At 36.9% G+C, this 13,762-nt stretch overlaps 1 pseudogene; it reads left to right on the top strand.

Moving 5' to 3' along the window:
* Positions 1-9,247: 9,247 nt before the first annotated feature.
* On the top strand, positions 9,248-10,191 carry LOC111542623 (annotated as a pseudogene).
* The last annotated feature ends 3,571 nt before the right edge of the window (positions 10,192-13,762 follow it).

The raw sequence follows: 13,762 nt of genomic DNA, 5'->3' as shown, positions 1-13,762 counted from the left end.
TCTTCTGGTTGCTCCAAGATCTCTGTCAATTATATCTTCTTTCTTTTATATCAATCCTTTCTTTTCTACTGCCTTTTTTCCAAACCAGAAAAAAGTTCTAATATTGTAAAAAATTTCCTCTTAATTCCACTTCTACCAAATGAATCACTTGAACTTCTAATCCACATTTTTCTTTTCAACTTCAACTCTAATTCACGTGTCAAGCATCATTCTCTGGCTTCTGTTAATACCTTTTTTTTTTTTTTTTTTTTGAGATGGAGTCTCACTCTGTCGCCTAGGCTGAAGTGGTGCAGTGACACGATCTCAGCTCATTGCAATCTCTGCCTTCCGGGTTCAAGCAATTCTGCCTCGGCCTCCTGAGTAGCTGGGACTACAGGCACCTACCACCATGCCTGGCTAATTCTTGTATTTTCAGTAGAGATGTGGTTTTACCATGTTGGCCAGGCTGGTCTCGAACTCCTGACCTTGTGATCCACTCACCTTGGCCTCCCAAAGTTTTGGGATTACAGGCGTGAGCCACCGCACCCGGCCAATACCTTTTGAAAAACAGTTCTTACCGAAGTTTTAAATTTCACATTGCCAAATGTAGAGTCATTGCTTCTTAGCATTCTTGATCCATCTATGGGCATTATATTCTGCTGGCCATTTCCCTTTTTCTTGACGTTCTCTTCTCCCTGACACACACTCTCGTAGCTCACTTCAGTCTGTCTGGTCTATCCTCGATAGGTTTCAGTAATTTGCCCATCCCCTCTCACTTTGGTTTCACGTTTGTGTTCCCAGTAATTCTTCCTTGGATTTCCCAGTTGGTTCCCTTTTGTTGATTTCGTCCAGTTTTATGATTCTAGCTACTGCCTAGTTATCAACTCCCAAAAGGATACCTTACTTTTTGCTTTTCTCCTGAGACCAACATTTTCAGCTGTCTTAACATTGTCAGTATCTTAACATGAATGTCTCATAAGCGTCTCAAATTCCACATGGTTCAAAACAAACTCTTAATCTTACCCACTGGTTGACCATATGAAGACAAAGTGAAGAGTTCAAGAATTCCCTTCCATCATCACAGATGTGAGTTCATTTTTACCTCTGGATGTCACTGAGTAAAGAAGAAGACCCAGAGGGAACTGACTCATATGACAGCTAATGCTTGTTGGAAGTGATAGGAAGTAAGAATTGGACCAGGCAGATCCCAACTTGGAGAATCTTCCTGAGCAGACAGTTTAAGAAGATGCAGTGCAAAGGAAGATCCTGATTTCTAAATATACATTTAGTTACTGGGCTGTGAGGTCAGAAAAAATGGACCACGGTGAGAGAGTACAATAAAAGAAATTTGAGGAGGGAACCTGAAACACTTTCCCAACTACTCAGATCTGCATGAAACAGACCTGAAACTTGCAAGTTGGTTCTTGTTATATGTAAAATGTTTATTTAGAAACAGAATACTTGTTCCCCAGTGCCGCAAATAAGTAGCACTCAAACATAAATTTAATTCTCTCAGCAAGGCAATCTTTACTTTCTGCAGAAAGGGTGCTCATCACAGAAGGAACAATGGCGAGAGCATATCTGAACAAAGGAGGGAAATAATTTTTATTTCTTACGCAGTTTGTCCTTGCTACTGTATCCTGTCTCCACTGGCTGGAGCTAGACCACAGAATCTAAACTAAAACCCAACTGGCTAATAATTTAAAACTTTTCTAAATAGGTAAAGGCAATAGACAGACAAAGGAAAAGAGGAAGTTGCTTACTAAAGGACTTAAAAGAGTGATAATATTCCTGAATAAGAAAGGGGCGTAGGCTGCAATCTGAGACATGCCTGCGAGCATGTCTGGCATAGATATCTTGGTTAAAGTACAAGGACATAGAATGTACTACGTGCCTGTGAGCATGTCTAGCATAAAATTAGTCTTTAAAAGAAACTATTATTTCTAACACTTGTGATTTATTCTTTAACAAGAAGGGAAACTTTGAAGAGGAACTTTTTGTTTTCTACAGTTCTGAATAGGGCCATCTTTTGGAACAAACCCTAGGGAAAAAGCATGTTTCTTTGACACTGGAAAATTTACTTTGTGTAATGTTTGCTGGAAGTTTGCCTAAGCATTTATAGCGCTTTGTTTGTCCTTTCTCTCCATCAGAATTGTTGGTAGCCTTAGAAAGGTAAAATTTAAATACATTAGACCAGAGAATATAGTTAATTATTAAGGATACCTCAAGTTACTCTTCTTTAATGTTCTCCTACTTTTTTTTAATTTCTTACTTCTGTCTCTTTTATTTCTTTTCTCTACTTCTGTTGAAGTATATATTAAGGAAAACTATTCAAAGTGTTCTTCAGTCTTTAGGATACCACTCTATTCCTTGTGAGGATTGAATACATATTTTTGTCCAAATAATTAATTGAATAAGAATTGGCATTTTTTTTTTTTTTTGAGACGGAGTCTCGCTCTGTCACCCAGGCTGGAGTGCTGTGGCCGGATCTCAGCTCACTGCAAGCTCCGCCTCCCGGGTTCACGCCATTCTCCTGCCTCAGCCTCCCAGGTAGCTGGGACTACAGGCGCCACCACCTCGCCCGCCTAGTTTTTTGTAGTTGTTAGTAGAGACGGGGTTTCACCGTGTTAGCCAGGGTGGTCTTGATCTCCTGACCTCGTGATCCGCCCGTCTCGGTATTTTATGGTACTAAAGACTGAGTAGATGCTCAAAGAAACAGAACTCTGGACCTACTGCTCAGATAGTCACTAAACAGTTTTGTGTTTAGTGAAAATTGGAGGACATTGTGGTGAGTGAAAAAAGCCAGGCACTGAAAGGCAAATATTGCATGTTCTCACTCATATTTGGGAGCTAAAATATTTGATTTTCTGAAGGTAGAGAGTGGAATGATGGTTATCACAGTGTCAGAAGTAGTGGGGAGAGGAGGATAAGATGGAGTTGGTTAATGGGTACAAAAATACAGCTAGGCAGTAGGAATAAGATCTGGTGTTTGGTAGTGCAATAGGATGACTCGAGTTAACAATAATTTATTGCATAGTTCAAAATGACTAGCGAAGTTGGTTTGGGATATTCCCAACACAAAGAAATGATACATGTTTGAGATGATGGATATCTCAATTACCCTGATTTGATGATTACACATTAGATGCTTTTATCAAAATATCACATGTACCTGATACATATGTACAACTATTTATATAACCGTAAAAATTAAAGAGAATTAGGCAGGCTGCATGTATTAGAACTTGAGGCATACTGCTGCAGGCCCATCCTGTCTAGAGTATATCCCTGTTATTCTCTTGTTCCCTTAATTAATGAGTGGGTAAATTTGTAGGTACATTTTTTATTCTTTAAAAATATTTTACATTAATATTTTATTTTATGAGAGTTCATCACGGTTGGTATAAATTAAAATTAAAAAATTTACATTATCTTGGTATAATAAAATTTCCCACAAATGATTTTTGTAATGCATCTTTTACTTTTTGATTTCTAAAATTAGCATACGGTATTTTATTCTGTTACTCTTTAGCTTCTATTCTCAAATTTTACTTCTTATTTTCTGTACTCTGTGTTTAAGAAAAATTTTTAATACTCTGAATTTCGCTCTGAATACAGTTTTAGCATTTTCATTGTTTTTAACATTTATTCTCTAATTTCAGTTTTGCTACAGGAGTTATTGAATAGAATAACCTAATACTTTATTTTATTGTTTCAATTTCTTTTCATTTTTCTTCTGTCTTCTTAGCAAGCTTCTCATGTTCAGTGACTCAATTGTCCTAAGTTTTTTTTTTTTTTTTTTCAACCTTTAAGTTCAGGGGTACATATGCAGATTTGTTATACAGGTGAACTTGTGTCATGGGGGTTTGTTGTAAAGATTATTTCATCACCCAAGTATTGAGCCTAGTACCCATTAGTTATTATTCCTGATCCTCTCCCTCCTCCCAGCCTCCACCCTCAAATGGGCTCCAGTGTTTGTTGTTCCCCCTCTTTATGTCCATGTGTTCTCATCATTTAGCTCCCATTTATGAGTGAGAACATGCAGTATTTGGTTTTCTGTTCCTGCATTAGTTTGCTGAGCATAATGGCCTCCAGCTCCAGCTATGTTCCTGCAAACATTCCTGCAAAGAATATAATCTCTCTTTTTTAATGGCTGCATAGTATTCCATGGTATAGATGTACTACATTTTCTTTTCTTTTTTTTTCCCTTTAGCTTTTATGTTCTGGGGCACATGTGAAGGCTGTGCAGGTTTGTTACATAGGTAAACATGTGCCATGGTGGTTTGCCGTACAGATCAACCCATCACCTAGGTATTAAGCCCAGCATCCATTAGCTATTCTTTCTGATGCTCTTCCTCCCCACTCCATGCTCCCAAGAGGCCCCTGGTGTGTGTTGTTCCCCTTCATGTGTTCTCATTCTTTAGCTCCAACTTATAAGTGAGAGCATGTGATATTTGGTTTTCTGTTCTGGCATTAGTTTGCTGAGGATAATGGCTTCCAGCTCCATCCATGTCCCTGCAAAAGACATAATCTTGTTCCTTTTTATGGCTGCATAGTATTCCATGGTGTATGTGTACCACATTTTCTTTATCCAGTCTATCATTGATGAGCATTTGGGTTGATTCTATGTCTTTGCCATTATGAATACTGCTGCAATGAACATACGTGTGCATGTATCTTTATAATATATTAATTTCTATTCTTTTGGGTATATGTCCACCAATGGGATTACTGGGTATCAAATACCAAAGGCAGAAAATGGTATTTCTGCCTCTAGGTCTTTGAGAAATCACCACACCATGTAATGGTTGAACAACAACATTCAACAATGGTTGAACTAATTTACACTCCTAACAGTGTAAAAACATTTATTTTTCTCCACAACCTTACCAGCATCTGTTATTTCTGGACTTTTTCATATTCACCATTCTGACTGTCATGAGATTGTATCTCATTGTGGTTTTGAATTGCATTTCTCTAGTGATCAGTAATGTTGAACATTTTTCATATGTTTGTTGGCCACATACATACCTTCTTTTGAGAAGTGTCCGTTCATGTCCTTTGTCCACTTTTTAATGGGGTTGTTTGTTTTTTTCTAGTAAATTTGTTTAAGTTCCTTGTAGACTCTGGATATTAGATCTTTGTTAGATGACTAGATTGCAAAAACTTTCCCCCATCTCCTGTAGGTTGTTCACTCTCATGATAGTTTCTTTTGCTGTGCAGAAGCTCTTTGGTGTAATTATATCTCATATATCAATATTTGCTTTTGTTGCAATTGCTTCTGGGGTTTTCATTATGAAATCTTTGCTGTGCCTGTTTCCTGAATGGTATTATCTAGATTTTCTTCCAGGGTTTTTGCAGTTTTGGATTTTACATTTAAGTCTGCTATCCATCTTGAGTTGATTTTTGTGTAAGGTGTAAGGAAGCGGTCCAGTTTCAATTTTCTGTATATGGATAGCCAGTTCTCCCAGCACCACTTATTAAATAGGGAATCCTTTCCCCATTGCTTGTTTTTGTCAGGTTTATCGAAGATCAGTTGTACCACTTTTTTCTTTCTCCAGTCTACCACTGGTGGACATTTAGGCTGATTCCATATCTTTGCTATTGTGAATAGTGTTACAACGAACATATGTGTGCAAATTTATGATAGAACATTTATATTTTTTGGATATATACGCAGTAATAGGATTGCTGGATTGAATGGTATTTATGTTTTTTTAGGTCTTTGAGGAATCTACACACTCTTCCACAATGGTTGAACTAATTTACTCTCCCACTAACAATATATAAGCATTCTTTTTTCTCCAAAACCTCCCCAGCATCTTTTACTTTTTTACTATTTAATGATAGCCATTCTAACTTATGTGACATGGTATCTAATTGTGGTTTTGAGTTGGACTTCTCTAATGACCAGTGATGTTGAGATTTTTTTCATATGCTTGTTGGCTGCATGTATATCTTCTTTTGAAAAATGTCTCTTTATGTCATTTGCCCATTTTTAATGGGATTGTTTTTTCTTGTAAATTTGTTTAAGTTTCTTATAGATGCTGGATAATAGACTTTTGTCAGATGCATGGTTTGCAAAAATTTTCTTCCATTCTGTATATTATCTCTTCACTCTGTTGATCATTTTATTTGCTATGCAGAAGCTCTTTAGTTAACTAGGTCTCATTTGTCAATTTTTGCTTTTGTTGGAATTGCTTTTGGTGTCTTTGTCATGAAATCTTTTCCATTCTTATGTCCAGAATGATATTGCCTATCAAAGAAATCGGAGATGACACAAACAAATGGAAAAACATTCCATGCTCATGGATAAGAAGAATCAATATTAAAATGGTCATATTGCCCAAAGTAATTCATAGATTCAATGCTGTTCTTATTAAACTACCAATGACGTTTACCACAGAACTAGAAAAAAACTATTTTAAAATTCATATGGAACTAAAAAAGAGCCCGAATAGTCAAGGCAATTATAAGCAAAAAGAACAAAGCTGGAGGCATCACGATACCCAAATTCAAAATATATTACAGGAATACAGTAAATAAAACAGCATGATACTGGTACAAAAACAGACCCATGGACCAATGGAACAGATAGAGAACCCAGAAATAAGGCCATACATCTTCAGTTATTGGACCTTCAACAAACCTGACAAAAATAAGCAAGGGGGAAAGGACTCCCTATTCAATAAATGGTGCTGGGATATCTGGCTAGCCATGTGCAGAAAATTGAAACTGGACCCCTTCCTTATGCCGTATATAAAAATTAACTGAGGATGGATTAAATACTTAAATGTAAACCCCCCAAAACTATAAAAACCCTGAAAGACAACCTAGGCAATACCATTATGTCCTAAGTTTTAATTTTACAGATGCCTCCAATGTAGATTTGTTGTTACGTTGTGGCTTTAGAATTCTGAAAATCTTCTTTAACACACCCATCTTCCTCTTCATCTTATTTTGTTACTTTTCATTTCAATATTATCTCTTTATATATTCTTTTTCCAATTTTATAAAGGCCAAGTCTTCTTTTACTCTTTCTAGAATGTCAATAAGTTCCAAAAATTTTCTTTTAGATACTTCTGTAATACGTTTTCTAAAACACTTCTTTGATCCTACAGAAGGCAGTTTATTTTGCTTTACATTAATTTTTCCCCATATCTCATTTTCAGTTTTTGTTTACCTTTTTGCAGTTTTGAATAGATAAAATAGACCCAGACTTTTTCATTTTAATGAGAGTTGTGATTCTTTGCTTAAATCTGCAAGTGGAGGTTGTATTAATGGGCACAGATTCCATTATATTTCTAGTTATTACAAGAATTTAATCTCTTTTCCATTGTCTATTGAATCTTCTTTCTACTTCTTCTTTATGGTACTCCAAACTGATGTCTATATGTTACTTAATTCCAGAGTATGCTATTACAAGTGCTCCTCTTTTCTGCTTCCCTTTATAGTGCTTAAATTGTAGGCACTGCAATCCTTAAAATTTTACTGCTTCACTGCTAGTTTCCCCTTATCTTCTACTTAAGCGTTGTCTGAAATATGGGGTGTCTTCCAGGTGACACAATCCTCTAGACCTGCCTTCTTCAGAGAGCCCAGCTGTAGCTCATTTCCAACCGTATCCAAACCAACAGGGGTGGAGGTCTATGGGTCCAACAGGAAGTATACACCTGTAGCCCACACATTTCCCTGTAAAACATGCAAGGGGAACCTGGACCCTCACTAACAATTGTTCTCTCCGTTTTTTATGTTTTATAGTAGCTGTCTGAAGAGGTGTCAGATAATGCCTCATTATGGTTTTGATTTGCATTTCCCTTATGATTATTGATGCTGAGCATCTCATCATATACCTGTGGGCCATCTGTATGTCTTCTTTAGGGAAATGTTTGTTCAAGTATTTTGTTATTTTGTAATCAGGGTTTCTGCTGTTGTATTGCATTATTTTTCCTTTTTGCTATTTGAGTTGAAGGAGTTCCTTACATATTTGGGATATTAACTCCTTATCAGATGTATGGTTTACAAGTATTTTCTCCATTCCATAGGTTGCCTTTTACTCTGATTAAAAACTTTTAGTTTGGTGTAGTCCCACTTGTGTATTTTTGCTTTCTTTTTTTCTTTTTTGGCTGTGGTTTTTTGTGACATAGCCAAGAAATCATCACTAAGAGCAATGTCATGAGGGTTTCCCGCTGTTTTCTCCTAGGAATTTTATAGTTTCAGGTCTTACATTGAACCCATTTTGACTTGATTTTTGTGTATGATATAAAGTAAGAGTCCAATTTTATTCTTTTTCCAAATTCTGCTGATTAAAGAGATTATCATTTCCATATTATGTATTCTTGGCACCCTTGTCAAAGATCAGTTGACTGTTTATATGTGGATATATGTGGTGTATGCTCAGATTTGCTTCTCAGCTCTCTATTCTGTTCCATTGGTCTGTATATCTGTCTTATACCAGTATCATACTGTTTTATTTACTTTAGTTTTATAATACATTTTGAAATCAGAAAATATTATGACTCTAGCTTTCTTTTCTCAAGACCATTTTGGCAATTTGGGTCTTTTGTGGTTTCATATTAATTTTTGAATTGTTTTTTCTGTTTCTGAAAAAAACTGCCATTGGGATTTCGATAAGGATTGCACTGAATCTGTAAATCATATTGGGTAATATGGATATTTTAACAGTGTTGAATTTTGCAGTCAATAAACACAGGACATATTTTTGTTTATTCATGTGTATTTTAATTTTATCCATATTTAATTGTCTTTAATGTATTTCAGCTCCTTAGTTCAGTTTATTTCTTAGTATTTTATTTTTATATCATTGTAAATGGGCTTGTTTTCTTAATTGCCTGATTTTTATATGTTGATTTTGTATGATCCAACATTTTTTACTTTGATTTCTAATTTTATGCTTTTTATATTTTGAGTGTGTATGTGAAATCTTTGGGGTTTTATACAGATAAGATCATGCCATATGCAAACAGAGTTAATTTTATTGCTTCCTTTCTGATTTCTAGACTTTTTGTTTCTTTGTCATCCCTGATTGCTCTGGCTAGGACTTTCAGTACTATGTTGCAAGAGTAGGCATCCTGGTCTTATTCCTGATCCTAGAGGGATAGCTTTCAACTTTTCACCATTGTGAACAATATTAACTGTGTTTTTTTTCGTATGTGACCTGTATCATGTTGAGGTTATTTTCTTCTGTTTTGTTGAGAGTTTTTATTATGAAAAAGTGTTGAAATTTGTGTCTTTCATGCCCACAGACGGAGATGGGTGTTGTGAGTGGTGGTGGGCTACACAGACTGTGTGGTGTGAGTTTTCTGCTGGGAGGAGCTAGGTGAGGGTCCTGAACATCTGACTGGGCAGCTGGCGTCCCTCAAGAAATGGATGCTGGAGGGTCAAGTGGACAGCCTGTCAGTGACTCTGGGGCCACTGGGTGTTCCTGAACTGATGGTGTCTTAGCCAGGCTGTGCTTATGCAATTCTACTGTGTATGTGGAAAAAGGACACAGGGTCCCCTCCTGCCTTTGAAGGGGTCATGGATGGCAGTAGGGAGGCCCCAGCTGCCCGAGATGTGGTGCTACACCAGACATCTGGCCGTATCCACAACAAGAATGTCTCCACTCATGTAATTGGCAACAACTCTCAAGGCCATGGCACTGAGAGTGTTGGCTCTGGCATCTTTGCCATGAGTACACTGCATGGGATGCTGAAGCTCATGGAGGAAGCAGACAGGCTGCTGTGGTCAGTGTGAGTGGATCACCAGCTTTTCGCCCTGGAGAAATTGGATGTCACCGGCAACGGGCATGAGGAGGTAGTCACATGTGCCTGGGATGGACAGACATATGTTATTGATCACAACTGCACCGTCGTCCGCTTCCAAGTGGATGAAAATATCTGTGCCTTTTGTGCAGGTCTGTACGCCTGCAGGGGGATGCAACAGCTCCTGTCTCGTATATGTCACTTTCAACCAGAAGATTTATGTGTACTGGGAGGTGCAGTTGGAGTGGATGGAGTCTACCAATCTTCTGAACAACTGGAGACCAGGCCCGAGTACCCTGATACTAAAGCCAGGCACAAAACAAAAGCTGCTGCAGGAGCTGGGTGTGGATCCTGACAACTTCCCTGTGGCTCATGCCCTGCTTCATCAAACTCTCTACCATCCGACCAACCATCACAGTGTGTTCCCTCAAGCCTCCAGGATCCCACCTAGCTGTACTTGCCTCATAGCTGATGAAGGATTCTTCTGAACCCCTACCCTACCTCGTCAAGGTATCTGTGATATTGGCAGGATGGGGAATATGCATTACAGAAGTGCAGGATTTGACACTGGGCATGAAAGATGGCAGCAGCCCTAGGGTGACCACAAGCTATACACCTCACAGTCTTTTTGATGAAAGAAGAGACAAGTTGACCCTCTGCCCATTTTCTTGTGGACCTCACCCTTCACACCAGCAAGGTCATAGGACCCTGGCCTTCTTCCAAATCATCTGGGACATGTCCTGCTCCCCACTTGCACTGTGTAGGAAACAGAGACTTGTTTGTGTGGCCCCAATACCCATAAGGAAGCCGGGCTTTAGGCCCAGGGGAGCAGTGGAGGTAAGGGCTCCACCCCATCTTAAGCTCTGTCTTTCATGGCACAATTCCAAGTTCTTGATATTAGTAATTGTTAAAGGAACAGCAAATTGTTTTGTTTTGAGGGCTCTTTCAGCACAGTCTACAGTCTGGTCTTACCCAGGTTCCTAGCAACCCTGAGATGACTTTCCTCCATTTACCAAAGCAACTGGGTCAGTGCTTTCTCATGTTGCCATATTCTTCAGGTATTAGCTTCAGAAGCCCTGTTCCCGTTTTTCCACCCACTCATTCCCCCATAAAGTACCTTATTATCTGTAAGACAATAGACATGTAAAATGTGACGCCGATTTATGATCCAGACCACAATCAGAATTATATCTTGGGCCATTAAAAAAAGAGAAATTTGTCAAATGCTTTTTCTGCATTTGTTGAAATGGTCACGTGTTTTTGCCCTTCATTTTGTTAATGTGGTATATCACATTTATTGATGTGCATATGGTAAAACTATTGTTGCATTCAAGAAATAATTTTTTTTTTTTTTTTTTTTTTGAGATGGAGTCTCGCTTTGTCACCCAGGCTGGAGTGCAGTGCGGCTCACTACAACCTCTGCCTCTCAGGTTCAAGCAATTCTCCTGTCTCAGCCTCCCAAGTAGCTGGGACTACAGGCACCACCACACCCAGCTAATTTTTGTACTTTTTAGTAGAGGCGGGATTTCACCACGTTGGCCAGAATGGTCTCGGTCTCTTGACCTCATGATCCGCCCGCCTCAGCCTCCCAAACTGCTGGGATTTTAGGCGTGAGCCACAGCGCCCGGCCCCAAGAAATAAATCTTACTTGGCCATGGGGTATGTCTTTAATATGTGGTTGAATTTGGTTTGCCAGTATTTTGTGGAGGATTTTTTTTTCATCTTTGTTAACCAGACATACTAACCTGTGGTTTTCTTTTTTTAATATCTTTTTTTTTTTTGTGCCTGGCTTTAGTATCAGGGTAGTGTTGATCTCATAAAATAACTTTGAAAGTGTTCTATGTTCTTTAATTTTTAGGAAGAATTGAGAAGGATTAATGTTAAGTTTTTAGATGTTTGATAGAATTCAACACTTGAAGACATCTGGTACTGCGTTTTGTTTTTATTGGAAAGTTTTTGGCTACTAATTCAACTTATAGGTCTGTTCAGATTTTCTATTTATGTATTATTCAGTCTTGATAGGTTATATGTTTCTCATAATTTATGCATTTCTTCTAGGTTATCCAATTTGTTGGCATATAATTGTTCATAATAGTCACTTATGGTCATTTTTATTTCTGAGACATCTGTTATAATATCTCTACTTTCATTTCTGATTTTATTTGTTGAAATCCCTCTCTTTCTTAATCTAGCTAATTATTTGTCAATTTTGCTTATCTTTTAAGAAAGGCAAATCTTATTTTGTTGCTATTTTCTATTATTTTACTGTTCTCTGTTTTATTTATTTCTGCTTTAATCTTTATTATTTCTCTCCTCCTACCTTTGGGCTTAGTTTGTTTTTCTAGTTCTTTGAGGTATAAAGTTAAGTAGTTTATTTGAAATCTTTCTTCTTTTTAATATAGATGTTTATTGCTATAAGTGTCCTGTTAGTACTGCTTTTGCTGCATCCTATAAGTTTTGGTGTGTTATGTTTTTGTTTTCATTTGCCTCAATATATTTTTTACTTTGACTTTTGATGTATTCTTTGAACCATTGGTTATTCAAGAGTATGTTTTAAATTTCCACATATTCATGGATTTTTCCAGTTTCCCATCTGCTATTAATTTCTAGTCTCACTCTATCATGATCAGTAAAGAAACTCAGCATGATTTGCCTCTTTGTAAATCTGTTAAGATTGGTTTTGTTACCTAACATGATCTATCCTGGAGAAAATTGCATGTGTACTTGGGAAGAATGTATATTCAACTGCTATTGTGTGGAATGTTCTGTATATGTATATCAGGCCCATTTAGTCTAACATGTTGTTCAAGTCCACCTGTGTCCTTATTGATTGTCTAACTCTTCTACCCATTATCGAAAGTGGAGTACTGAAGTCTCCTATTATTATTGTGTTTCTGTATTTTCCCTTTTATTTATGTCCATGTTTGCTTTATATATTTAGGTGCTCTGATGTTTAGTGCATACATATATATGCACACATATGTATATGCATATATATATATGCACACACATAATTGTGATATCTTCCTGGTGAGTTGACCCTTTTATCATTTTATATTTTCCTCTATCTTGAGACAGTTTTTGACTTAAAGTCTATTTTGTTTGATATAAGTATAGCCACCATGCTTTCTTTTGGTTATTATTTGCATAGGATGTGTATGTGTGTGTATGTGTGTGTGTGTGTGTATATATACATGTGTATGTATATATATGTGTGCGTATATATACACGTGCACACACGCACATATTTTTATCTTTTCAATTTTAGCCTATGTGTCTCCTAAAATCTCAAGTGAATCAGTTGAGCACAGCATACAGTTGAATCTTTTTGTCTACCCATTCAGTTACTCTGTGTCTTTTGATTCAAGAGTTCATTCCATTAACATTTCAAGTGAGTATGAGAGAATAACTAACTGTTGCCATTCTGTTAATAGTTTTCTGTTTTGTGATTCTTTTGTACCTTTTCTTCTCTTGCTGTCTTCCTTTATGTTACATTGAGTTTTTGGTATTGACACGCTTCGATTTCTTTCTCCTTTATGTAGATATTTTTTTTGTGTGTGGTTACCACCGGGCTTACATAAAACAACTTATTGTTACAACAATTTGTTTTAAACTGTAAACAACTCAACTTCAATCACATACAAAACTCTATACCTTAACTTCTCTCCTTCATACGTATACTTTGTTATTATTGTCAGAAGTTACCTTTATTCATATTGTTTCTTTTAACATATTTTTATTTATTGTGATTTTTAATACTTTTGTCTTTTAACTTTTATACTAGAATTAAAAGTGATTTACCCCCACCATTATGAAATTACAGTATTCTGTATTTTTCTTTATATCCACTTCTTTCACTAAGTTTTATACTTTTACATACTTTCATATTTCTCTTTGACATCCTTTCATGTTAGCTGAAAGAGCTCCCTTTAGCATTTCTTTTAAGGTGGATCTAGTGATGATGAACTTCCTCAGCTTTTATTTATCTGGGAAAATCTTTATTTCTGCTTCATTTTTGAAAG

The sequence above is a fragment of the Piliocolobus tephrosceles genome, chromosome 4, assembly GCF_002776525.5.
Source record: "Piliocolobus tephrosceles isolate RC106 chromosome 4, ASM277652v3, whole genome shotgun sequence".
NCBI classification, from domain to species: domain Eukaryota; kingdom Metazoa; phylum Chordata; class Mammalia; order Primates; family Cercopithecidae; genus Piliocolobus; species Piliocolobus tephrosceles.
Note: the sequence above shows the minus strand (reverse complement) of the source record. Positions and strands in the feature narration are given on the sequence as shown.